The sequence below is a fragment of the Panthera uncia genome, chromosome A2 (genome assembly GCF_023721935.1).
Source record: "Panthera uncia isolate 11264 chromosome A2, Puncia_PCG_1.0, whole genome shotgun sequence".
NCBI classification, from domain to species: Eukaryota; Metazoa; Chordata; class Mammalia; order Carnivora; family Felidae; genus Panthera; species Panthera uncia.
In genome coordinates this window covers 160,734,568-160,760,009 of record NC_064816.1, presented here as the reverse complement: position 1 = coordinate 160,760,009, position 25,442 = coordinate 160,734,568, and the positions used below count along the sequence as shown (strand labels likewise).

Below are 25,442 nucleotides of genomic sequence, written 5' to 3'. Positions count from 1 at the left end.
ACTTGCCCCTCGTGGCCACCTTTTTCTCATTTATAAAACCAGGAGCTTAAACTACGGCTGGGGTGGCCTGATCGACTAGGGCCGTGACTGGCACAGTCGCATAGAGAAGAGCCTTCGCACATGTGCGCACGTACTGACCCTGGGCTCCCCGAGCCCCCCAACAGCTGTGGCCTTCCGGGCAGCCACTGAAAAGAGGGTGGAGAAGTAGGCACCCCAGCTGCCCACCAGTGACGATCGGTCACAGTTACATCCCGGAATGCAGTCCTTGTGCACATGCGGGGTCCCGTTCAAGTGTGAAGTCCAATCCAGCAGGTCTAGGGTGGGGTCCGAGACTCTGCATTTCCGTGTTTTTAATAAGAATTATTTTATTTTTTATAATGTTTATTTATTTTAAGCGAGGGAGAGAGAGTATGTGGGCACGGGCAAGTGCAAACAGGGGAGGGGCGGCGACAATTTTAATCTGTTGGCACAGAGCTGGACCATGAGGTCGTGACCTGAGCCCAAATCGGGAGTCAGAAGCTCAACTAGCTGAGCCACCCAGGCGCCCTGAGACTGCATTTCTAAGAAGCTCTCAGGTGAGGCTGTGGCTGCTGGCCCGGGGACCACACTGCAGGCTAGGAGGGGTCGAAACACAAGACAATGCAGTTACTGGGGCATTCAGTTTGGGTCACGGACAGTCATTTTGTGCCTTTTGAGACAACTTGCTTCAGTTGATTAGAGAAATGAGGCCAAGGTGGTGTGCTCAAACTTCCCTGATCGGCTCTGCTCCAAAACGGTCCCTACCAGCTGTCCCTCGGAAGGGACGTTTGGGGACAGGCTACAGGTGAGGGTGCACCAGCTCATCGTCACGGTCAGAGCTCCATAATGTGTCCAGGAGCAGGTGGGCAGCCTCGTCTCAGGGGCCAGAGCCCAGCTTAAGCCACCAGGACACCTTCAGTGGCTCGTGCTGATGGAGGACCGGTTACTCCAGAGGTCAGCATACCTCAGAGTACACGGCAGGAAGCCAGTTCTAACCCACAAGGCTCCATGCCTTCTTCGTGTCCTCACCTCCTTTGAGACCCCTCGAGCCCAAGGTAAAAATCCTGGGGCTGCCACTGGAGCGTCCCCACCGGAAAACAGAACCCTGCCCTGCTGGGGGTCGGCCGTGGCCAGCAGAGCCCCCAGCTTCCTTGACATTCAGGGCAAAGAACAGGTCTCATCTGTTTACTCGGGCTTGTGCCGGACGCAGCAAAAATAACTTACAGGTATTGAAGCTGCCACGAGGGAGTGGCCCTGGGGAAGGACCCTTTATGTTGGTCGTAAAGGGTGTAAATGAGTTCAAGTAGTGGCAGCAGCTGAACTGTCTAAAAACGGGAAATCAGTTTCTCAAAACTCCCAGTAATTATTCAAGAACTTACTATATGGCCGGCACCATGCAAGGCACCATTTCCATTTTGATTTTTAGATGGTCCTAAGTGATCTTTTGTTATAAGAAATGTCCAGAAGTCATCGAAAGAAATGTGCCACATCTAGGTTTTCAGATAAAATAGACGACACCTAATTAATTTCAGATAAATAAGAGATAAATTTTTAACACTTCCCAACTGTTGCACTGGGAACACTTACACTAAAAAAAGAATTCATTATCTATCTGAAGTTCAAATTTAACTGGGTATCTTACATTTTTATTTTCTAATCCCATGACCTAAACAACATGTGTACATTTAGTCTAGACCCCAGAAAGCTCCTGTTTGAGGTGGGACAAGAAGGCAAAAACGCCACAGTGAGTCCCCCTCCCCGTCTGCCCCCCGCAACGAGGAACACTGAAAAGGCAAGAAGGTCTGATTGGAAACTTCTGTTTAGCATTTACACATATGTCTCTCTTTGGAAGTACTAAGAAAACCTTAAAGTGTAAATATCTTTATTTAAAGTACTCCCTTCTTCAACATGGAGAAAAGCAACGATCTGAAAATAGAAACAAAATAGTTTTGTGGAAATAGAAAATACTATTCACTCTACAGACAACAAAGCATATGTGCATTTTAAATCGTACCTTTCTGCCATCGGCCAGCACCGTTTACCTCCCTTACCCACCCGGTCCCCGGTCCCACGAGCCCATGCCCTGGGTGCCATCCGGACTCCGCCTACCCACTCACCCTCACATCCAATCCTTCCAGCTCTTGGGGATTCTGTCCATTAATGCCACTCAAGTTCGCCACCCTTGTTCGACGGCCACCACTCCCACTGTTTTGCTTTGAGCCTTCGTCAGCTCTGGCCTGGATTCTTGCTATAGACCCACCAGTCTCCACCTGGTACCGAGTGATCTTCCCAAAACATAGACCCTGTGCTGTCCCTATCGAGCTCGAAGGCTTTCACAGGGTCTGCCCCACTGACCTTTCCCACATCTCCCACCGTTGCCCTCATGTGCCTCTTGGCTGGATCACGTCAGACTTCTGCAGTTGTGTAAACACATAGTCTTTACACATGACTCTGTGCCTCCTGCCCAGACAATTCCTTCTCCTGGGGCACCTTCCCTTTCATCTTTGTCCAAGTAATTCATGTTGGTCCCTCGGGTCGTGGTGAACCCCCAGATCGACTTAACTGTGTTTCCTCTGGGTCCCTATGGGTACCCAGCCATGGCCTTTCACACACTGTGGGCAAGTGATGCTGGCTGACCTCTCCTCCTCCTAGGCAGTGTGCTCCTGCAGCACAGGGCCATGACCTACTCACTCTTATATCCTCCACACCAAACTTTAGCACACACATAGTAGAGGCTAAATAAACACGTGTTGATGGGGCACCTGGGTGGCTCAGTGGGTTGAGCGTCCGGCTCCAGCTCAGGTCTTGATCTCATGGTTCGTGAGTTCCAGCCCTGTGTTGGGCTTTGTGCTGACAGCTCGGAGCCTGGAGCCCGCTTTGGATTCTGTGTGTGTGTCTCTCTCTGCCCCTCCCCTACTCACGCTCTGTCCCTCCCTCTCTCTCTCTCTCAAACATAAATAAACATCAAAAACATTTGTTTCAAATACACATGTGTCGAATGAATGGATACCTATGGGGTGCAGTAGGAGAGGGAGCGGCAGCCTCCTATTCTGAAGCAGGACTGGCCCTGCTTGACCAACAGAACATGGCAGGTGCGATGGAGTGAGACCATCAAAGCTAGGTCATAAAAAGCATTGTGGCCCCTGCCTGGGTCTCCTGGGTGGCTCACCATGGGAAGCAGCAACATGCAGCAGAGACACTCAACCAGCCCCATGGGGAAGGCCACGCAAGGAGGGTCTGAGCACCAGCCTGGCAGCTGTGTGAGGGCACCGCCTGGGGAGTGAGCCACCCAGCCCCAGTCCAACCTTCAGATGAGCCTGAGGCCTGACCAGCACCTGGCTGATACTCCATGAGAGATCTTAAGTGAGAAATGCCCCATCAGGTCCTTCCCAAATATCTGACTGAGACAGACAGTGAGAGGTAAAAAATGTTGATTGCTATTTTAAGCCATTAAGTTTTTGTGACCATGCAGCATTAGGCAAGAAGGAACACACACACACACACACACACACACACACATTGGTGTAAAATAATTGTACTCTTTTTTTAATAACATACCCAAGGTCATTCATTTATTCATTTGTTGAAAAATCTTTTATTGGACACTGACCATGAGCCCCAAGAGAAGGATACAAGTGAAAAGATAAAACCCTTGTCCTCAAATACTTGGAGGCCCATCCAAATTGATGTCTGGGTGACTCAGTGCAGCACAGCACTTGGCCTTTCAAGAAAGACACATCTGACTGAACCTCCTTCCTTTAAGAAATAATATGCAAAGTATATTGAAATGTCCAGTTAGTTGCTTTAAAGTCAGTTAATTTCTTGTTTGTTTATATATTCAAAAATGGCACCATCCTGCTTAATTATTAACCTTTTTTCCCCTAAGAATTTGCTCCAAATGACTTAACCGTTTCCAGAATCCAAGTATACCTTCAGAAGATGGAGACTCACCAATGTTGAGGCTAATCCAAAGAAATTCCAAAGTCCATCCCCAAGGAGGCATTCCAAGGGTCAATTTTGCCCACTTGCTAAAACACGGGGTCAGCAGACAGCTTACCCAAGAGATTCCGTAAAACACACAGTATCCGTTTTGAGGGTAATTTCTGTGTCAGTTAAAAAGTCAGTCCCAGGACATCATTGACCTCTCCCCACTCCTGTAATTTGGAGGAGCATGCCTTCATCTGACTCGTCCAGCAGCATGAACCCCATTCAGCTCAACAAGTTTGGCTGAGCGCCTGCCCTGAGCCAGCCCTGGGGTTTTGCAGCCAGAAGAGGGGCCACTCACCCTCCGTGGTCTTGCACACTCCTTGGGGAAATAAAGTACTGACCCCGAAGCCACTCATGGGCAAAACAAGAAGTAAAATCCACAGGGAAGGCAGGGTGGCGAAAGCCATCTGGAGGCCCAACTTTGGAGATGGGGAAGCAGAAGGAAGTACCGAATGTGCAGGCAGAACGGCCAGCTGACTTCCGGCTATGATTTCAAGGACCCAGGCTCTCCAAGGCTGCGCTGACCACCCCAAAACATCTCGCAGGGCGCCAGGGTAAGATCACTCACTGGACCTTCATAGGACGCAAATATGTGAATTTTTCGACGTGCAGAAACCACGTGGTCTGTAGACAGAGGCGGGCACCGGAGTTCAGGAGCCCTGAACCGAACTCCACTCTTACTGCCAACAATTGGGCAAGTTACTGAGATATCGTGAAACTCCAACAACACAAAAGATGTAAAATGCTTTACAAAGTTAAAATGTTGCATGGTGAACCCAACAGGGGGAGCCTGGAAGGCCCTAAGCACAGCAACCTAAATGAGTCCGACAAATTCACTCGCACAGAGGTCGGGTTTTTAAGGGCTGAGACGGGAGGTGGCTAAGTCTCAAGGAGCGAGAGACGGGTTAGCTTCGTAGGCCGTGTGAGGAGGAGAGGTTCAGGCAGGGCTGTACGGTGGGCAGAAGGGAGCTCAAGGGCCCTGGCGGTTTGTGGGAAGGTACTGGACCACCACACAAAATGGGACCTGAAGGTTCCAACAGAGGCTGGAAAGGGATGTGACTAATTTCATCAGCATCTCAACTGTGCCCAGGGCCATTCTTCGCCCGCTTGCTGTCCCCTTATCTGACTAGGGCACCAAGGTACTGGGCTCTGTACCATGACGATCACGGGGCGGCATCACATCACTAATACTTGTAAGGTATTAAAGGTGCCTTCCTACTTTAATTCATATTTTCCTACCTGAAATTGCTGAGAGCACAGGTGGCTCAGGGCTTCCCCAACATCCCCGGCACAGGACCCTTCGCCCCACATTTCTAAGATCTGGATCCACACTGATGCGAACCCCTTCCGCAGCCAGCAAGGCTGGTGGGGGCACAGGGAGGCACTGTCCCCCTCGGCAACTGGGACACGATGTCTGCCTCCAGCTCCTGCCACCCTCCTTCTTCTCCCACGACCCCCTCTTCTGGGAGCACAGGTTGCTCAGGTATTATTTCTTTCCTCCTCCTCCCCCTCCTCCTCCTTCCCAATCAAACTATCTTCCTGGCTAGCCCACGTGTTGAAAAGGAACTAATCAATTCACATCGGGATGCATGTGACAAATGATAACTTAATAAATTCTGGTTCCTAAGGATATCCTAGTAGAGACTAATCCCTTTATCCATAGAAGTGTAGCAGCAAGAAGGAACTTCTTGGGCACTCGGCAGACCAGTGCGGGGGATGTTTTGCAGAGAGAATCTTCTCTGGACACACCTGAGTCACCTGACAGCCACCCACACTTTTCCACCAAGCTCCCCATGCCTGTGAGGCTCTTCCGCAGCTGCCAGTATCCGGGGCACGTGTGCGCTTGCGTCTGGCTCCGTCCTTACGCTGATGTCTAGGTCAAAGCTGTAGCAGCTCTAACCCAAATAACGCCCGCATCACAGACCCTTCCTGTAGATGGAAGGTGAGGGAGCATTTGAGCTGCGCTGGAGGACAGGAGGACAGGCCTGGGATACGGCCCTTTGAGGGGCTAAACCGAAGTGCTTTCCTGGCTTTCTTCTCAGTTTCTGCATTTCACATAAGAGGACATCAGGGTCCCCCGAGAGAGAATCTTTTCCCTGCCTTTGGAAGACAGCGAAACCCCGGGCTTCATCCCATAGCCCTCGGTGCAGCCAACTAAATCCCCAATTAGCAATTCAAACAGATTAATTTGCACTCTTCCCTGCTATCAAGCAGGTTTGGAGCATCTTAATTTTTCCTGCCACTTAAAGGGAACCAGCTGGATTCCCGCAGAAGACGGTGACCTTTCAGAGGTTTTTGCCCCCCTCCCCAGATATATGTGAGTTGCACATTCAATCACAGAGTGTCCAGCGGAGACAACTCCAGAGATGACCCTGAGTCCGATGTCTCACTTTCTAGAAGAGACTACTGAGGCCACAGGGAAAGCTGACCTGCCCGTGGCCACCTGACCTAAGCAGAGCCTGTGAGGACCCTGACTGTTGACTGCACCCCCCGGGTTCACGTGATAGTTCTGCTCTACTCTTGAGCACACTGAAGAAGGGATCATATTAACTGTACCCTCCAGCGGAATTTTAGAGCCGTTATATATTTTAAATAAACTCTTCATTTTGGAATCCTTTTAGATTTACAGAAAAAGTTGCAAAACTAGTCCAGAAAGTTCCCGTGTACCCCTCACCCAGCTTCCCCCAGTGTGACCCATGATACACGGGTCAAAACTAGACGTTGACACCAGTGCCGTTCTAGTAACAGGCTCTTTTTAGATTCACTTGTTTTCTCCCTAATGTCCTCATTCTGTTCCAGGCTCCAGTACGGGACTCCAAACGCCATTATATTCTAGCATCCTGAAATCTATAAAGAAACCAAAGATCCTCCCTGCCCAAACCCACATCACACCTCTGCCGTATTAGTGTAGGTGGCTGGTGACTAATTAGCTGATTCATTCATTAGGATACAAGACACACATATTAATCACCGCGATCATTCGTTTCAAGAAAGCTGTTCTTATTTCATTAGTGCCTGTTACTGGAAGGTCATGTGCTTGGATTCCACATATCCCGCTTTTCATTTCATGGACGACGGTTGTGGGCGAGTGCTACTAGATATTGACGCTCTCCATCAAGGCAAGAGATCTAACGGGAGATAACAGTTCTGTTTCACAACAGAGCCATAAACAAGAGCCCTGAATTTTCTCACTGTTCTTTCTGGCTGCAGCCAGGAAAGAACAAAGAGGCAGAACCATGTGAAGACGTATTTATTTGCGGAGCCTCATTTGTGGTTTTCTATACTCATTAGGCCCAGGCTAGAGCGCATGAGATGATCTTTGAGGACCCACAGTCTGTTTTGATGCGATGTCTGAGATACAAAAACACATTTGCCCATTCAAAGGCAATTTTTTTGTGCATTTCACTATAACCAAGATGGAACACCTCTCTTACAGAGAGAATTAATCTCAGCAGCAACAAGGCATGTGAACAAACACATGTCTTTCTGGCAGCCCTGAGACAACAGGGGCCATTTGTGAGCGGGCTCTGTTGGGTCCTCCCCGATCACACCAAATAGTGGCTGCTCACTTCTCCCAGGGTTCATGCTTTCCGTGAATGTGGCGACAAAGCACCGTGGGGGGTGGAGAATGCAGCTCAGAGTGCAAGAAGTCCGGTGAAGTGTGTGCTGGTGTGACCAAGGAGGAGCTTTTGTGGGAGCAGGCCAGGGAGAGGTGCCACCGGGTCACTGTCACATGCGTTGTGGTATGTCAGCATTAAGCATTACTTCAGAGCCGAAGACTTTCGATAACTGCCCGAGTGCTGTTTCAAAACCCCAGCGTGGCCCCCACTGGTAGGAAAACCCCACATGGATACGCCGAGACAGGCAGGCGGTCCAAGGGGAACGTCTTCTGTTCAGTGCCCAGGACGAGGCTGTAGAGTTGCCTGCTCAAATGTGCGGCTCAGATGGGTTTCACGTTTATAGTTAGAATCATGAAATTTCATCTTCCGAAAGCACCTTGAAGTCCACCCAGCCCAACCTCTCGGCCAGGATACCACCCCATTAGATAACCTGCTGGACTCTACATAAAATACCCCCAAACTGGAGCCCTCATGATCTTCTCTTCATCCCACTCATCGACACTTTTCCTTCGGAAAATATTTATTAATCATCTACGACACACACACAACGAGCATAACATGTGGCTAGATATATACATATATACATATTCCAGAAGTCAGGCTAGGGCTGTAGTTTTCTCTGCGAGGCCCAAGCCACTAGCATTTCTGATTTGTCCCAGCTCTGTGTTGCAAAAGCTATATTCCAGGCAAGAGCAGCTCGGAGGTCTGAGGATCTCTTCTTCCACCAAGGACCCACTCATGGTTCAAAACCTGTGACTCAGGTGCGGCACACCAAGGCCATGGGCCCTGATCACCCTCACCCCAGCATGCTTGGAAGGCAGAGATTCCATTCCAAGAGACACGAGCCAAGACGACCAGCGGCCAACACCCCCACCAGTTTCCTGCTTGTAAAGCAGGGGTGTCATCCAAAAGAGGCAGGCCATTGTACCCTCCCTTAGTTCTAGAGAGCAGAGGCAGAGGTTTTTTTTTCCCAGGAGGCAGGGATAGGCCTTAGGAACAGAGAGCTCTGTAGCTCTTTCCAAGGAAACTGACTTTATTTGGAACAGAGCAGGAGCAAGTTCAACTACAGGTGCTTTCAGAAATGACAGAGATTTTGGTAGTAAGAAATTAAGAAGAGGCCAGTCACTTCATGAGTACAAGGTGAACTACAGACTAGCTAGTCGTTTACCAGAGAGAGCCAGCGAAAGAGACAACTAAGAGCCTTTCTGGCACTGGAGCAAGGCTCAAAGACAGGCCCCAAATACCCCACAAAGGGGCCTGAATTTAATTGAACCTGACTGTGGCAGTTTATGCCCAGGGGCCTTGTCAAAAACAATAGAGCAATGCGTCAGCATCAGTGGAGGCTAAGAGCTGAGTGTGATACCAACAGAGGAAGACAACTTAACAGAGAGAACAGGGAAAGAGACAGTCAGAGAGAGCCCTGCTAAAGCCACTGTCGTCCCAGGGTGGCTGAACACAAGCCCAAGACTGTGCCCTCTGGGGAGTGACATCAGAGGTTGCACACTGTGAGCCAGGTCCCCAAACAAATAAACAAGCAAATACTAACAAGCCCTGCAGACCAAAGACTCAGTACTCGGAGTTGCTAAAATATATTATCTAATATGTCCAGTGTTCAACAAAAAATTATGAGACGTGCAAAGAAACAGCGTGACCCGTATAAAGAAAATCGGGCAACAAAAACTGTTTTTGAAAGGGCTTAGCTGTTAGACTCAACAAAGACTTCAGAGCAGCTGTTATATGTTCAAAGAATGAAAGGAAACTGTGTTTAGGGAAGTAAAAGAAGGTATAATGACAATGTCTCATCAGGTAGAGAATTTCAATAAAGAAATTTAAATTATTAAAAAAAACAGCCAAAGGGAAATTCTGGAATGGAAAATTATATAATAAGCCCAATGAAGAATTCACTGGAAGGGCTCAATGGTAGATCTCAGCTTGCAGAAGAAAGAATCAGTGAACTTGAAGGAAGACACATGCAATCTCAAGAGAAAAGAAGGAAGAAAGAGCAATGGGGCCATAGAGAAATGTGGAATACACATGGCATGCCAACACGTGTGTGATGGGGGCACCGGAAGGAAAGAAGTGACACCAAGGAATGTCAGTAGAAATAGTGGCTGAAAACTTCCCCAAATCAGTGAAAAATATTAACCTACACAATCTAAGGAACTCATCAATCTCAAGTAGGATGCATGCAAAGAGAGCCACAAACAGACACATCGTAGTAAAAATGTTGAAAGACAAAGAAAATCTTGAAATCCGCAACCAAAAATTGACTTGTCACTTGCAAAGAACTCCAGTAAGACTTACAGCTAACTTCTTATTAGAAGCAATGGAGGCCAGAAGGCAGTGGATGGCATAATCAAGGTGCTGAAAGAAAAAACTATCAACCAAGGCTCTTATATCTAGAAAGACTATCTTGGAAAAAGGAAGGTGAAATAGACATTTCCAGATAAACAAAAACAGATGGATTTGTTGCTAGTAGACCCACCTTACAAAAAAAGGCTAAAAGAAGTTCTTCAGACTGGAAGCAAGTAACACCAGATGGTAATTTGAATTCACACACACACACACACACACGCACACACACACACACGAGTGCTGGTAAAAGTAATTATGTTAGTAATTATAAAAGACAGTATAATTACATATATCTTCTCCTTTTTCTCATAGCCAATTTAAAAAGCAATTATATAAAATAACATGATATAATTGTATTGTTGGGACTGTAACATGGCTATGTAATATATCTGACAATACACACAGGAGGTGAGTGGTAGCCAAGCTATATTGAAGTAAGAAAATAACACCAGATGGTAACTTGAATCTGCAGGAATAAATTAAGAGAACAAGAAATGATAAGAAGATTAATATAATGAACATCAAAAATACTATTTGCTGTCCTTTCTTCTTCCGGTTTCTTTGAAAAAATATACAATTATATAAAGTGATAATTATAACAATGCATTGTTATTTTTGTAACATATATAGATGCAATATGTATAACAAGGGGACTATATAGGAGTAACATCCCAATATCTCCCAGAACTTTTAGTATAAATCTGGAGTGGATTCTAACTTAAGGTGTATATTATGAGCACTACAGCTACCACTGAGAAAATAAGTTTAAAATATATGGTGAAACTCATTACAGAAATTATAATGTTATACTAGAAAATATCACTTAGTGCAAAGGAGAAACAGAGAAGTAAGGAGAACGCGCTCATAGAGAAAAAATTAAATGGTAGCCATAAATGGTAGACATAACCATATCGATACTAACACTAAATGTGAATGGATTAACAATCTAATCAAAAGACAGCTTGTCAAACTGGATTTAAAAACAAAGATCTAACTATTCTTCCCACAGGAGCTACACATAGATTCAAACATTCAACTAGGTTAAAAGAAAAAAGGATGGAAAAATATTTCTTATGCAAACAATAATCATAAAAATCTGGGGTGGCCTTACTAACATCAGGTCAAATAAATTAAAATTTTAAAATGTTACTAGACACAAAGGGGGACATTTTATAATGATGAAAGGGTCGATGCATCTGGTAATATAAGAATCATCAACTTGTATGCACCTAAGAACATGGGAAATAAAAACTAACAGAATTGAAGCAAGAAATAGAAAATTCCACAATAATAGTTGGAAACTTTGACGTCCACTTTCAAGAATGATAGAACAACAAGGCAGATCAACAGGCAAATAGAAGACTTAAACAACAGTGCAAATCCAGTGGCCCTAACAGATGTCTATGGAATGCTCAACAACACCAGAATACACATTCTTTTCAGGCACATACAATACATTCTCCAAGACAGATGACATCCAAAACCATAAGCAAGCTCAGGTACATGTTAAAGGATATAAAGCATACAAAGTATGCTCTCCAATATCAATGGAATGAAATTAAAAATCAATAACAGAAAGCAATTTGGTAAATTAAAAATTATGTGGATATTAAACAACATATTCTAAATAACGAATGAGTCAAAGAAGAAATCCCAAGGGAAATTAGAAACTACTTTGATATGACTGGAAGTAAAAAAGATAGCCTACCAAAATGTAGGCTACCAAAATGCAGCTAAAGCAGTACTTAGAGGGAAATTTAATGCTATAGCTACTTATATTAAAACTGAAGATCTCAGGGGCATCTGGGTGGCTCAATCAGTTAGGTGTCTGACTCTTGATTTCACCTCAGGTCATGATCTCATGGTTCATGGGATCAAGCCCCATGTCAGATTCTGCGCTGACAATGGGGAGACTGCTTGGGATTCCCTCCCTCCCTCTCTCTCTGCCCCTCCCTCGCCCCCCCCCCACTCGCCCTTTCTGTCCCCCTCTCTCTAAAAATAAATCAATAAATTTGACAAACAGAGAAGATCTCAAACTGATAACATAACTTTTCATGGTAGGATCCTAGAAAAAGAAGAGAAAACTAAATCTGAAGCAAATAGAGAAAGAAATGGTAGGGACTTACCAGAAATACATAAGGAGTAAAAAAAAATAATAGAGTTAACTTTCTGTGAAGATCAATAAAATGGACAAACTGTTAGCTAGAAGACGCAAATTACTAAAATCAGGAATGAAAGAGAGACATCCCTACCCCAATCTTGTGGAAGTAGAAAGTATTATACGATAGTGCTATGAACAACTGCATGCTAACAAATTAGATAATTTAGACACAGTGGACAAATTGCTAGAAAGGTACAAATTATCAACACTTCCTCAAGAAGAAACGGAAACTCTGAACAGACCTACAACAAGTAAAGAGATACGAGTAGTAATTTTAAAACATCCGGCAAAGAAAAGCCCAGGACCAGATGGTTTCACTAGTGAATTGTATGGAATATTTCTTAAAGAATTCATATCAATTATTCACAAACTGTTCTACAAATATTGTTTCAAAATCTATTTCAAAAGTTTGTTCTGTGTGGCTAATATCACCCTGATACTGAATCAGAAAAAGAAATCACAGAAAACAAAATTACAGGTGGAAGGAAGAAAAGAAGGAAGGAAGGAAGGAAGGAAGGAAGGAAGGAAGGAAGGGAGAAAGGGAGGGAGGAAGGAAAGAAGGAAGGAAGAGGTAAGGGAGGGAGGGAAGGAAGAAAGGGAAGGAAGGAAGGAAGGAAGGAAGGGAGGAAGGAAGGAAGGAAGGAAGGGAGGAAGGAACAGAGGGAGGGAGAGAGGGAGGGAAGAAAGAAGGAAGAAAAGGATTGGAATTTTTCTTTTAGAATAGTTTGGAAAAGAACTATCTCTTGTCACAGATGACGTGATCTTGTATATAGAAAATCTTAATGAATCCACTACATAAAGTATTAAAAGTAATCAACAAAAATAAATAAATTTTAATAGTACCTATATAGATAATTAACATGGCAATTAATATATGTAGTGGGTTATGAAACATCTTTCTATTGCCATAACACTAATTAAAATTTTTGATTATTAAAAATTAAAAAATACTAGTAATAAGTGGGTTTAGCACAGTTGTAGGATACAAAATCAATATGCAAAAATCTATTATGCTTCTATACACTTGCAATGGCCAATGGGAAATTAAGAAATTAAGAAAGCAGTTCTGCTTATGAGAACATTGAAACACATACAATACTCAGAATAAATGTTAGAAATGTAACAAAGGAAGCACATAACTTCCACCCCCAAACTATAAGACATTGTCAACAGAAATTAAGGTCCTAAATAAAAGAAAGGCCATCCATGGTCATGGATGGGGAGACCTCACTTTGTGAAGATAGCAAAGCTCCCCGGGTTGATATACAAACTCGACACAATTCCTGTAAATACCGCAGATGCCTTTTTCTAGAGAAATTGACATGCTGCTCCTGAAATTCATTTGGAAATGAAAAGGACCCATAATAGTCTAGACAGTCCTGAAAAAGAAGGAAGTCGAAAAATTCACACTTCCTGACTTAACAGCTACTTCAAAGCTACCGTAACCAAGATAGTGTGGTACCCGCACAACGCGTATAGATCAGCGAAATTGAACTGAGAGTCCAGCACTGGACCTCATATCTGTGGTCGGCAGATCTTCAGCAGGATCCTGACACAATTCCATAGGGAATGGCCGATTTCCAACGAACTGTGCCGAGGCAGTGGGACAGCCACATGCGAAAGAATGACCCCGAACCCCTACCTCACCCATAATCAGAAATTCGCTCAAAACAGATGGGACGCACCACCGTAAAAGCCAAAACTATAAACTTGTTATGACTCTTATTTTTAAATGAACCGATAAGTGTTTTTAAATTTTTTTCATGTTCAATTTCGGATGGAATAAGCAAAAACTCTTTGGGGTCCTCAATCATTTTTAGGAGTGCCAAGGGTCCTGTTCAAAACGATGTGTGAAAACTACTGAGTCAGCAGGACAGCCAGCAAAGCTGGTGGAGCAGGAGGAGGGACAGGTGTCCCTGAAGACAGAGCGTTCAGGAAGAGCGGGTGACTGACCGGACACAGTGTTTCCGAGGGGACGGCGTCCTCCTCGGTGCAACTGCTGGGGAGCTAGGGACTGCCGGAGGCACGCAGTGAGAGCCCTCATTCCCACGAGGCACAGGCAGGGGAGACGGGGAGGGGAAGCACACAAGGGGCAGGCTGGCAGCAGTGGGGCCAGGCTTCCTCTGGACTCGTGGGGCCACAGATGAGAGAGGAAGCCTCAGGACAGACGTAGGGACTGGAACAGAAGGGGGGCCCCACAGAGGCCGAGCTGGCGCAGTGAGGTGGGGACAGCATCCCTGGCCGCGGGAGGAAGTCCCGAAGGGCTCTGTGCTTGACAGGGGCAGCGCGCTGGCCGTCCAAGGCTGTCTCCTGAGCACGGCGGCGAGCAAGGGTGTTTCCAAACCCACCACAGACAGCGCTCTTGGGAGGGACGTGCCACTGTCTCGCCGAGGACGTGCACTGTCCACCTACACGTGTCCCACCGACACCAGGAGGCGGCAGCAGCCTCCCCCACCCCCACCCCCCAGGATGCTCCCTGTGGACACCCGCAGGCGCCCTGACTCGGCGGGTTATTTAACTACTGTGCCTCAGTTTCCCTGGTCGTCACACGGGGACGACAGATCCGGTGGAGCACAGACAACAGGGGTTGACTCACCGCTGTGCTTGCCCCGGTCTGTCACCGAGCTGGCCCTCTGCCCTGTCTACCTTCCTCGTGCCCCCAGTCGTCCTTGTTGGAAGCACAGAGCACAAGGTATGCAGGAAGCGATTCATCGCTCCCTCGTCAGGGAAGAGGAACCCACGCCCCTGAGGGGACCGTGACAGCCACGCCCCCAAGGGGCCGGCACTCCCGGGGACTGTTGGAATTCCACGAAGGTGGATGCCTGGGCCGGGGGAGCCCCATCGAGCAGCCCAACCTGGGAACGTGGCTCGCAGGCTTATGTTCTGGCGCTGGGCTGGAAGATTCTCCATCTGCAAAAAGAAGGGGCTGCAGGAAATGGCTTCTCAGGGCCTGTGTTAGACACGGGTCCCCTGCGCTCTCGCCCCCAGAGGCCAGCTGAAGGTGTGCAAAGAACCAGGCCACCCACCGTCTTCCCTAACGGAGAGCTGACGAAGAGGGATGAGCACGGGGAGGCGGGGCGGGGACACACCTCACTGGTGGCCCCTCCATCCAGTCCTTCGGTCTATCCGCCCTGCAGGCTGCAGCGTCCCGTTCTGGACCCCCGCCCCTCCGCAGGGAGTTGACTCTGCAGCTGCTAGCCAGTGCCGGGGCAGAAGTTTCTAGGCCCTCCCTACGCAACTGCACTGACCCGAGTCGCTGTCGCACTTTGCCAACGTTACTGTAAAAAGATGCTAAAATAGAAAAGTACCAGGGGGCAGCTCAAGACCCTCTGACTTCCCCCATTCCCTCGCAAATGTGTCCTTTGGAACAACCACCTCAATTGGGCCAACGGGCAGTTTCGGCTTCAGAGTCTTGTTAAAGAGGAGCGGGAGACCGGCCTGGCCTCACCGTCGCTGGGGAGCCTCTGACCGTAATTAGAGACACTGCTCTTGGTGCCCCTGTTCTCTGCCCCGCACAGAGGCCCCAGGCCTCCTCTCCAGGGTACAGGAAGGGCTGCGTTCCGGGGGCGGCACCGGAGAGAACAATTGCACGGGGCCGGCTGTCTGCAGGGCCGGGTGCACCCCGTTCCCTAGCAGTCACTACCCGGGTGCCCTGCTCACAGCCTGCAGCCTCCGGCAGGCCCTTGGCGCCTCACGGCCTAAGCAGCCGGACCGACCTTCCCCCAGGACCTTCTCCCAGCAGCCCCTTCTCTGCCACGGGCAGGAAGACAGGCACCGAGGGCCGAGGGCTGGGAAGGGTTTGCTGCTGAGCCTGACCCCCTTGTTTCGTACACACGCCATAAGGGTTTGGCACGGGGCATGCTTCCTATAAATCTAAAACGATACATCTGGGTTTGAATGAACCATAAAAACGTCCCTACCTTGGCAAGGTGGCGTCTTTTCTTTAGGAAGAAAAAGGAAATAATCCTGCTCATAAAGTCAAGTTGAATGGGTGATGCTTTTTGATAAGAACATTCATAAAATGAGTAAGAACACGTTTTCTAAGCGCAGGAATCTCCGGCGGGAGGTCATCTGGGAGGCGCGAAGGGGGGCTCGCTGGTGAGGGGGCGGTCAGGGGGCAGGAAGTCAGGTGGGCGTGGACAGGACCAGAGCCGCCTGGAGCAGGCGGGAGGGGTGAGCTCCATCGACATTCTGGGTGATGATGACACTGGCCCCCACTTCCCGGGACACGCGCTAAGCACTGACACAAACTGGCCCGCTTAATCTGAACAAGCAGCCGCAAAGCCCCTGTTGTCACTGCCCCCCTTTCACAGAAGAGAAGTCCAGGCTCGGGGTAGTGAGCTCCTCGTCCAGCAAGAACAAAGCAGGTCTGCGGGAGCCCAAGGAACGTGGCCTTCACCCGGTGCTGCGCTGGTGAGCTTGGCCCTGTGTTGATCATGACTTACTTAGGGATTTTTCTAGCATTTCACGTCCTTGAAAACATGTGCATGCCGTTCACATGCAAAGCGGCAGGCGAGTGTTCAGGGCAGTTTGGCCCCAACCGGGAGTGGCCAAGACGTCCTCGGTTAACCAGGCCGTGGTCCAAGCCCACGGAGCCCCGCTCAGCAGTAAGGGGAGGGGGCTCCTGGTCCCTCCCTGTATCCTGGGAGGGATACACGTGCCATCCCACAGAGGGCGCGACCCGTGGGGCGGGTGTGACAGGGGCTGCCCCGTGCACCTGCTCCTGCTGGTGAAGCTGCCCAGGGCCCTGCGGTCCGTCATTCCACGTGACGGCTTCCAGCCGTGTGCAAACCTAAGATGAGCCCAAAAAGGTTTTCACACCTGAGTGTGATCCCGCATGCGTGAGGATCTTCAGGCCCGAGGGTGATCCTGAACGTGGCCATTGGAGAGGTGCCCTCCCCAGGAAAGGGGAGGGCGGGGGGCAGGTGGGTCCCCGGCTCAGCCCGACACGCCAGTGTCCCCACACAGGGGGCTCCCGAGGCGGGCGGGTCAGACTCTTCTCCACCAGGTGGTGACCTTGGAAGTCCCAGCCGCGGATCCACGTTGGGGACAGGGCAGCGCCCGCAGGCTGAGGGATACCATAGCCCTGGCACCAGGCCTCGGCCCCGCCTTCCCATCCATGGCCCTCCCTCTGCACAGGGCTGACTCCAGCCCAGGTAAAGCCAGTAGGAAACTGCTGGACGTTTCTGGAAATGAGGGAAAGGGCCCCTCCCTCTGTGTTCAGCTGTGGAACAGAGGGGTGGGAGGAGGGCCCGGTTCTCAGTGAGATACCCGCAGGGCTCCCCTCGGGGCCTCGGTGACTCCTGGTCCCCACCAGCTGTGGACTCGAGTGAGGTCTCCCTGTGACCCGTGGGACTGTTGACAGGCCAGGGGCACAGCGGGGGCCGCTCTGGGCTCCCACCTCCCCCCTGCCTGATGGCGCTCACCGACCCTCCACAGCCACGCGGGCCCTGCGTGTCCTCAAAGCCGTGACCGGGGGTCACACGCCAGCACACCGGCAGATGCAAACTTGATTCCATGTCCGGCTGCCGTGGGCCTCGCCCCGACCCCACACAAGTCATCGCACACGTGTTAATCATTCCAGGCTCAGCCCCGCACACACATGTGACACACCCTCATGCAAGCAGGGTGAGAGGCTGGGTTTTTCAGAGAGGGGCCGGGCTGGCGGGCAGGCCCGTGTACACACAGCCGCCCTCAGGGAGCCGCGGGGCGGGGCGCCGGCCGCTCGACTTAGCAGAAAGTACCAGGCGCCTAGTGAGAGCCCCACAGTGTCATTTAGGCAAAAACGCACTTTAACATGTGATGGTGTGAAAGGAGTCTGAGCCCTCAATCCAGGGTAGCAGCGTTAACTGCAAAGGCTGAAAGCTGGTTGGAGAGTCAACCCGCTGAGCCGCCTCCCAGGTGGAAATCACGGGGACAAAGAGGGACAGAGCCATGGAGACACAGGTGGACGGGTGCAGGCAGCGGCCGCGGGGACACGGGAGCGCGCACCCTCGCCTCCCCTGGAAGCAGAGGGCGACAGGTCATGTCCCGCTGGAATGAGGAGGAAGAGAGGGCAGAGAGGGTGGAGGGCAGGGTGGGGGGTCTGCGAGGATCCAGCCCCCCTCGTCCTTCGGAGGAAGTGGAGAGCTTGTGGAGCTGCCCGAGCCCCCAGGACTCCCCGCCCGGGGGGTCGGGGGTGCAGACGGGTGTCCCCGCATCCGGCTCTCCTGGCTGTCAGATCTGATGCCCCCGGGGCTCCCGGTGTGACATGTGGCCGGGTTTCCTCCCCAGACCAGCCCCGCTAGAGAAACCCCTCCCTGTGCTCTGCGGGGGGCTGGGGAGGGGGACCCAGGAGCGCTGGCAATGAGGCACGGCCGTGCCAGGGGCTCCAACAGAAGTGACCTCACCATTTACTGCCTCCCGTGGCACGGATATCTCGATGTCCTCATGCACCGTGGCCTGGAAAGAGCTTGGGAAGGCCCTGTTGGAGGGGCGTGTGCCCGCGCATCGGCACGCGGGGGTGGCCCCCAACACCGCCTTCAGGGCCGGGGACCCCCCTGGAGAATTCGCCCCAGCTGGATGGCCACCCCGGACTTTTACGTGGGACGTGTGCCGGGCCCCAGGCACGGCCCTGTGGTGCGGGGAGGTGAGCCGGGATCCCTGTCCACAGTCCCCAGGAGAGGTGGGTGGCTAACACCATTCTGGGCTGTTCCAGTGCTCTGTACGAGTCAGTAGGAGGCCACCTGAGGAAGATGAGGGAAGCAGGGTCCGTGCAGTAGCCTGGACGCAGGAGGCACTGGAGGCAGGACCCATTCCATCCTTGACGCCTGGTGGACGGGAAGCATCAGGGTTGACGCCACGGCTGGTGGGCCCAGCTGGGCGGACAACGATCCGAGCAGAGGGCAGGACGGTGGGGGCGAGACGGTGTGAAGGAAGGGGTCCTGTCCCGTCACCACTCGGAGGGGCCCGTGGGGCTTCCGGGTGGGGCGTCTGGTGGGAGCCTGTGAACAGCGGTCAGGGCCCGGCAGGGAGGCCCCGGGAGCCGTGGCAGGGCACCCCCCGTGGGAGCGGCATGGAGCGGGCACGAGGGGCACCCAGGACCAAAAGCAAGCATGCGGCCGGCCGACGAGGGAGGCCCGGTCAGGAGCCCACCGGTGGTGTCAGTGCCACAAAGCAGTGTCCCCAGATCGAAGGCAGAGGCCCCGAGAATGCCCCCCACCCCGCACCGGGGGACCCTCTGCGGCACACTGCGTCTGTGATCAGTAGACACTAACGAAATCCCAAAAGAGAAGCACAGGCAAAACTGCAAAACCCACTAGCTCTTCTTGGCCACGTGCGGGACCCAGGACGCCCTCCGTCTCCCCTCCTCCTGCGGGGCCGACGCGGGGCGCCGGCTCGGGGAGGCCGATCCGAGTCCAGCACAGCCAGCCAGCCTCCCCCGCGGCTGAGGGCCTGTCTGCAAGTGTCAGTCACGAGGCGGAGGACAGGACGGGACGCTGTTCTCCGCCTCCTCCTTCGCCGCAGCGCGTCGTTCCTTAGCCGTGAGAAAATCCTCAGCACCCCAAGTCCGGCTGAAAAGAGCAAACTAGAGAAATAACAAAATCTCACTCGGCACATTTCTTTAGGGTGACCCAGCCTGCCCCAGGCTCAGCGTCCACAGATCCCGACTTGTGGCCCGGTGGCAGCCCGATTCTCTCGGCGACACCTGCTGAGGGCTCATGCGTCCACCCGCCGGCCTCCCTTCCCTCCAGCCCCTTGGGGGGGGTCCCTTCCCAGGAGTCTCTGAGAGTACCGCTCTCCCGGAGGGGTAGCTCCTGGAGGCTCCAAACCCCCCCTCGCCCCCGATTTCCAGCCGTTCTGCGCGTCCCGCACGGGCGGGGAGAACACAGTCACATCTGGGTGTCCTTTGTTCCTTCGGCCCAGATGCCACACAGCCTGGCCTGGAAGGTCCCGAAGCCGTGAAGGAGCCGGCCCCCCAGCAGAGACCAGCCTTGGGGGACAGCCTGCCTCGAGTCTCCCCGGGAGAAAGCATGAGTGACGAGGGCAGAAGCTGGGGCCCCCACGGCCAGCCTGCCCGCCCCGGGGACCAGCAAAGACTCCGCGGACGGTCCCCGGATCCGGGACTTCCTCCTCTCGTGGGGGCACAATGGGGAGCTACAGACAGGACGGAACCTGCAAGGCGCTGTCTGGTCCCCAGCCGAGCAAGTGCACACTAACGTCTCGCGGGAGGGACGGACGGACGGTCAGCTGGGTTCCGCTGGCGTTCTGACCTCACACGGGACACGGAGTGACGTCACGTGTTCACACTGCCCACGTCCGGTGTGTCAGACCCACCAGCACCGAACGAGGGCCCAGGCGACCCCAGCGGGGAGAACGTCGCTCCGGCCGGGGCTGGCCTGCGTGTGGGCCCTGTGTGTCACGTGCCAGACATTCGGCACCTGCACACGCACGTGGGGTCCCTGTTCCGTTGTATGCGGGGATGACACATTTGCCCAGAGGAGGTCGTCCTCCCTGCTCTCACTGCCCTCGTGCCATTGTCCCTTAGAGACCCTTGATGGCCGAATTCAGGGGCCACCAAAGCCCCGAAGGAAGGAGCCAGACTCCCCTCCTGTGACCTGGGCACAGTGTCAGCCCGCTGGGCCTGCCTCCCCCCTTCCCATGCGTGCTTTCTAGGGCAATGCGCCCCGAGTCCTCGAAGCCCCTGGTGGCAAGACCCGCACAGGCCCACGGAGACACGCTTTGCCCACCATCCCGGGGGAGACGGGCCCAGGTGGGGGACGGGGCCGTGGGGAGGGGGCTTCCGGGCTCTCCCCTCTGGGCGCCGCCCACCCCTGCTTCCTGGCTGCCCTCGGATCCGGCTCTCCCTCTCGGATCAGCCCCCACCCACTGCTGAGTCAAGTTCAAACCTCGTCCCAATTCCTGGGGCCACTTTCATGTGGTTTCTGTCTAATCTGAAAACACCTCCCTCCCCATTGTCTTTGTATTTGTGGACTGTTTCTGAAGTCACCTTTTGAAAACCCCGGTGCCTAGGAAAGTACATATTTCATGTGTGTGCGGTCAGTGTGTCTATGCAGGATTCCCTCTGCCAGGCTCGCTGGTGGGGGCGGGGCAGGAGTGGAGACCAGGCCCCTCTCGGGGCCATGACCTGTCACAACCCTCCGCGTCAGGGTGCAAAGCGCGTTCCCACACTCCGTGTGCGCTGCCTCACGTCAAGTCCACCCGGCCCGGGGACCTGGAAGACGCACAGGTCCTGGGAGGCTCAGGTCCTGGAAGACGAACCCCGGAGTCTGTGCTGCGACTCAGGGCCTCGTGCAGGCTGGGCCTTGCCGTCCTCCTGCACCACACCCGCCCGGGGCAAGGAGCCCATGGAGCACCCACCGCCCGGCCCCGGGAGCCGGGGGCCCACGGAGCACCCACTGCCCGGCCCCAGGAGCCGGGGGCCCACGGAGCACCCACTGCCCAGCCCTGGGAGCTGCAGGCTTCTGCAGGACAGAGCTCATCGCTGCTGAGCAGCAGGGTGGAGGGAGCAGGGCTGTTTAGGATGCAGACTCCTCTCCATACGCCGACCGAGAAGCCGCACCTTCCACACCCCCTCCGCGTGTGGATAGACAGCCTTGTGCGCGCGTGATTCCGTTCCGCGGGGTCGGGTCCTTGGCTCTCTTTTCCCTGCCGGGGGCAGAGAGGCCCGCTCCAGAACCTTCCCCGCGACAGATTTAAATGCCGCTTAAGGTTTGACAAGTTACACTCGCGGTTTTCAAAAGAAATCATTTTTTTTTTCTGAAGAACTACCTTTCTTGGCATAAAATGACTGGAAAGTACCATGGATATCTCAATAAAACACATCAAAAGTAACTTTCTCTGGCTTGTTTTGACACGTCCACTTGTGGTTTCTGTCAACTTTAGCTAAACATCAGGTTTTCTCAGACAGAACAAACCATTAAAATATTCAACAGAAAAAGCAAATAGATATAATTCCTTTTCTGTTTGCCTATTTTCAAATAAAAGGCAATATTGAAAGGAGCGGCCAGCCCAACTCAAAGCGCATTTTTCTGATTCATACGTTCGCCATAATTATTTGCATAGGATTTAAATGTCTAAGCCCTGGATCTTACCGATTTTTTTTTTCAAATGTTGCATTGTAAAGCCGAAACATACTAAGCCAGTTTCGTATTTACAAAGGATTGTCCAGTTCTGTTGAGTCTGATAAAAGTTAGAAGGGACTTGTGAAGGTTTGAGATTAGACCGTTCGTTGCAGGGGAGGCCTGAAAGAAACCTCTTCCTGTTTGAGATGAGGGGGGATCTAGCCCGTTAGCCTGGATAATTCCCTTCTTAACGCTTCCCAGGGCACAAGACAAGCCACCTCGAGAACGTGGATCCTGGCAGCAACACCAGGGGAGGCCCGCTCTCTTTGCAGCCAGGCCTTGAGCTTCCCGGTAGCAAAGGCAAAACAGAAAGCTTGCCCAGGAGCATAATGTACATCTTCTAACAAAACGACGACTTGCAGATTTCTCTCAAGACACAGAACAAGACAAAACAGAACGATAACTTGCCCGGAGGAGTGGTGGCCAGAGTTCTGTGGTCACACCGAGCAGCGCCTTCAAGTACGGCTTAGAAACACACGAGGACAAAGTCCTTCCAGCCTTTTGGAAAGGGAACAGCCACAGCAGGTTTCGCAAACCAAGGGAGACGCAGTATCAGGAGGCTGAGTCAACACCACGACACCGTGTCCACGGTGTCCACGGGTGTCCACGGCTCTGCGAGGGAAGCATGGGGAACGTGGACCTCCACCCCCCCCCCCCCGGAGAGCGGGGGCTCCCAGAGCGGCTGCCGTGGGGGGGCCCAGGGCCGGTCCCCCAGGTGTGGCACGTGCTCAGCTCACTCCTCCTGGGGGCACCACGCAGCCGCTCCCGACATCGTCCCCACTTTGCAAGTGCAGGACCTGAGGCAGAGAGCACGTCCTCGCACAGGTCACAGAGAGCGTCCCTGAGCCCGAACCCGTGCCCAGGGCAGCCGGCTCGGAAGCCAGCCAGCTCAGCCTGCCCCGAGCGTCTGGCCAGATGCTGTGGGCGTTTTCTGCCCTCGCCACATCCTCCACAGACCTTTCAGGCAGCAGAAATAGACCCAGACGGCCCTGGTCTGATTCTTAGCGTGTTCTTTTGGGTACCGTGTTGGGCTGGGCTGGGCCTGACGCCACGAGCCAGACAAGAAGCCCCATTTGTGTTCAGTCCTGTGGAGGATGCCAGCATGCTCTGTTCAGAGGCTGGGATGCACGAGCCCAATAGGGTCTGTTCTTGCCCTCAAGGAGCTCACGGTCCCCCCGGATGTCAGTCAGCAAGTGGACAAAGCCAGCTGAAGCTGGGCTTGCAGGGGTGGGGCGCAGGGGCAGAAGGTGGGCTCTGGGAAGTGGGTGGCTGGGGCGGCAGGCCCCGGAGGTCTTCGGGCAGCGGGCAGGTAGAGGGTGCAATAGCAGGGGCCCCGGGGGGAGCACAGGCCAAGAAGAAAGATGCACAGACACGCCTTCTAGCGCAGTCTGGCCGCGGGGTGGGGATGCGGAAGACAGGGGAGGGTGGGGGCCGCGGCTGCTGCAGCAGAGACCCGGTGGGGCGTGCGGAGGGACAAGGGGTTCAACTGAGTCAGAGGCGAGCTCAGATGCGCTGACCGCACGAATGTGGGGACAGAGAGACAGACACAGACAGAGACACAGACACAGACAGACACAGACCCAGAGGGATGCCCAGGGCAGGTCCCAGCAGGCTGGTAAAAGAAGACAGAGGCCGGATGTGGAGGGAGAGCCCAGGACGCCAGGTGGATGGCAGGGAGACAGCGAGTGGGACGCGCCCTGTGAGGACCAGGTGAAAGGCAGGTGAGCCGCGACTCGTCCGGGTCCCAGCAGAGGAAATGTCGGGGCCGGGTCACGTGCCTAAGTAGCCACCCCAGGAAGGGCGGAGATCGTCTGAGGTTAGAGGCATGGCCACAGGAGTGGTGACTGGAGGCCTATCCCTCGGAACGTTCCCCCAGCCAGCAGGCACTGTGTCTCCCCAGGTCCGTGGCCCCTCCCCCCTCAGAGCGCGGCCCCTTCGGAAAGAGGGTTGTGCAGGCGCTGCCACTCAAGACAGGGCCATCAGCGCGGTCTTAACCCAACACAACAGCGTCCGTGTTCAGAAGGGAGCTTTGGACACAGAGGTGTGCAGGGAGAGAGCCACGAGGGGACGATGAGGGCCACCAGCCCGCCGAGGAGGGCACCCAGAGCCCAGCGACCCCGCCCCCCCCCCAGCCTCAGGAGGAACCAGCCGCGACACCCGGAGCCCAGACCCCCGGCCTGGGGCACCGAGCCGAAGGCAAAGTCCGTGTCCGTCGCTGGTGGCGCCCCGGGTCCAAGCCCCAGGAACCTCGGCCAGGGTGCGGCGCTGAACTGCCCCCCTGCGGCCTCGTCCCCCCAGGAACACTGTCCTCCCGCCGCAGGGAGATGTGAGGGAGGCGAGAACTCAGGGCTGCGCGGAGATGGTCACCATGGAAACCAGACTCCCGACCCGGGCGAAGGATGAGGTGGGGGTCCTCGGCCAGAGCTCCGGGGTTTCCAGGCAGACGCCCGCCTCCCGGCCCTGGGCAGGACTGAAATGTAAACACGGTGCAGGGCAGAGACAGCTGAGTGCTTATGTAACAGCGCACTTGAGGACGCGGCAAAATGATGAAGTCACCGAGCTCAGCGCCCTCAAATAGCCGGGGGAACTGATCTGCCGGGAGCCTGATTTAACAACAGCCGTTTAAGCGGCGGCGAACGCCTTCCAGCTACAAGAATCCTGCCTGAGATGTGACTGATGCTGTGCCGCTCCCCCAGGCCTGACTGGCCGACGGGTCCAGTGACCCCAGGCCGCCCCTAATTATAGGCCACGCGGCTGCACCGTCGGAGGTGCCCCTGCTCCAGCAGAGAACGCCCATCGGCACGAGAAGAGGGGTGCGGGCGTCAGGCCACGGCCTGTGCCACGGCAGCACCACAGCGGATGGACCTGATCCAGACCGCCCTCCAACTCGGGGCATAAAGCAGACAGGAAGGGGTCTCCCCTACAAGGTGACAAGAAGGCAGAAACTCCCAGAGGCCGTAGCAGGTGCCGTGCGGCTGAGGGCCATCAGTTCTATTTGGAAGACTGGCCATCGTCCTTCAGACCAGCCCTGGCCACACAACGCCAGCGGCAGTGTCCTGAAACTTCTAGTCCTAGAGGACTTCTGGGCTGCTCGGGTTTAGTGCTCCTCTCGTGCAGAAGGAAGAGCCATGAACTCGGCAAACACCCTGCGGTCGTGGTCGGTGGTGTTGGGGATGA

The 25,442-nt window shown here is 53.0% G+C and overlaps 1 long non-coding RNA gene across 1 annotated transcript; it reads left to right on the top strand.

Annotated features, from left to right (window-relative positions):
- Positions 1-3,192: 3,192 nt before the first annotated feature.
- LOC125930333 (uncharacterized) lies at positions 3,193-17,294 on the top strand. Its single transcript, XR_007460154.1, has 3 exons — positions 3,193-3,438; positions 16,455-16,554; positions 17,150-17,294. It is a non-coding gene; the product is annotated as an uncharacterized LOC125930333 (long non-coding RNA).
- Positions 17,295-25,442: the final 8,148 nt, after the last annotated feature.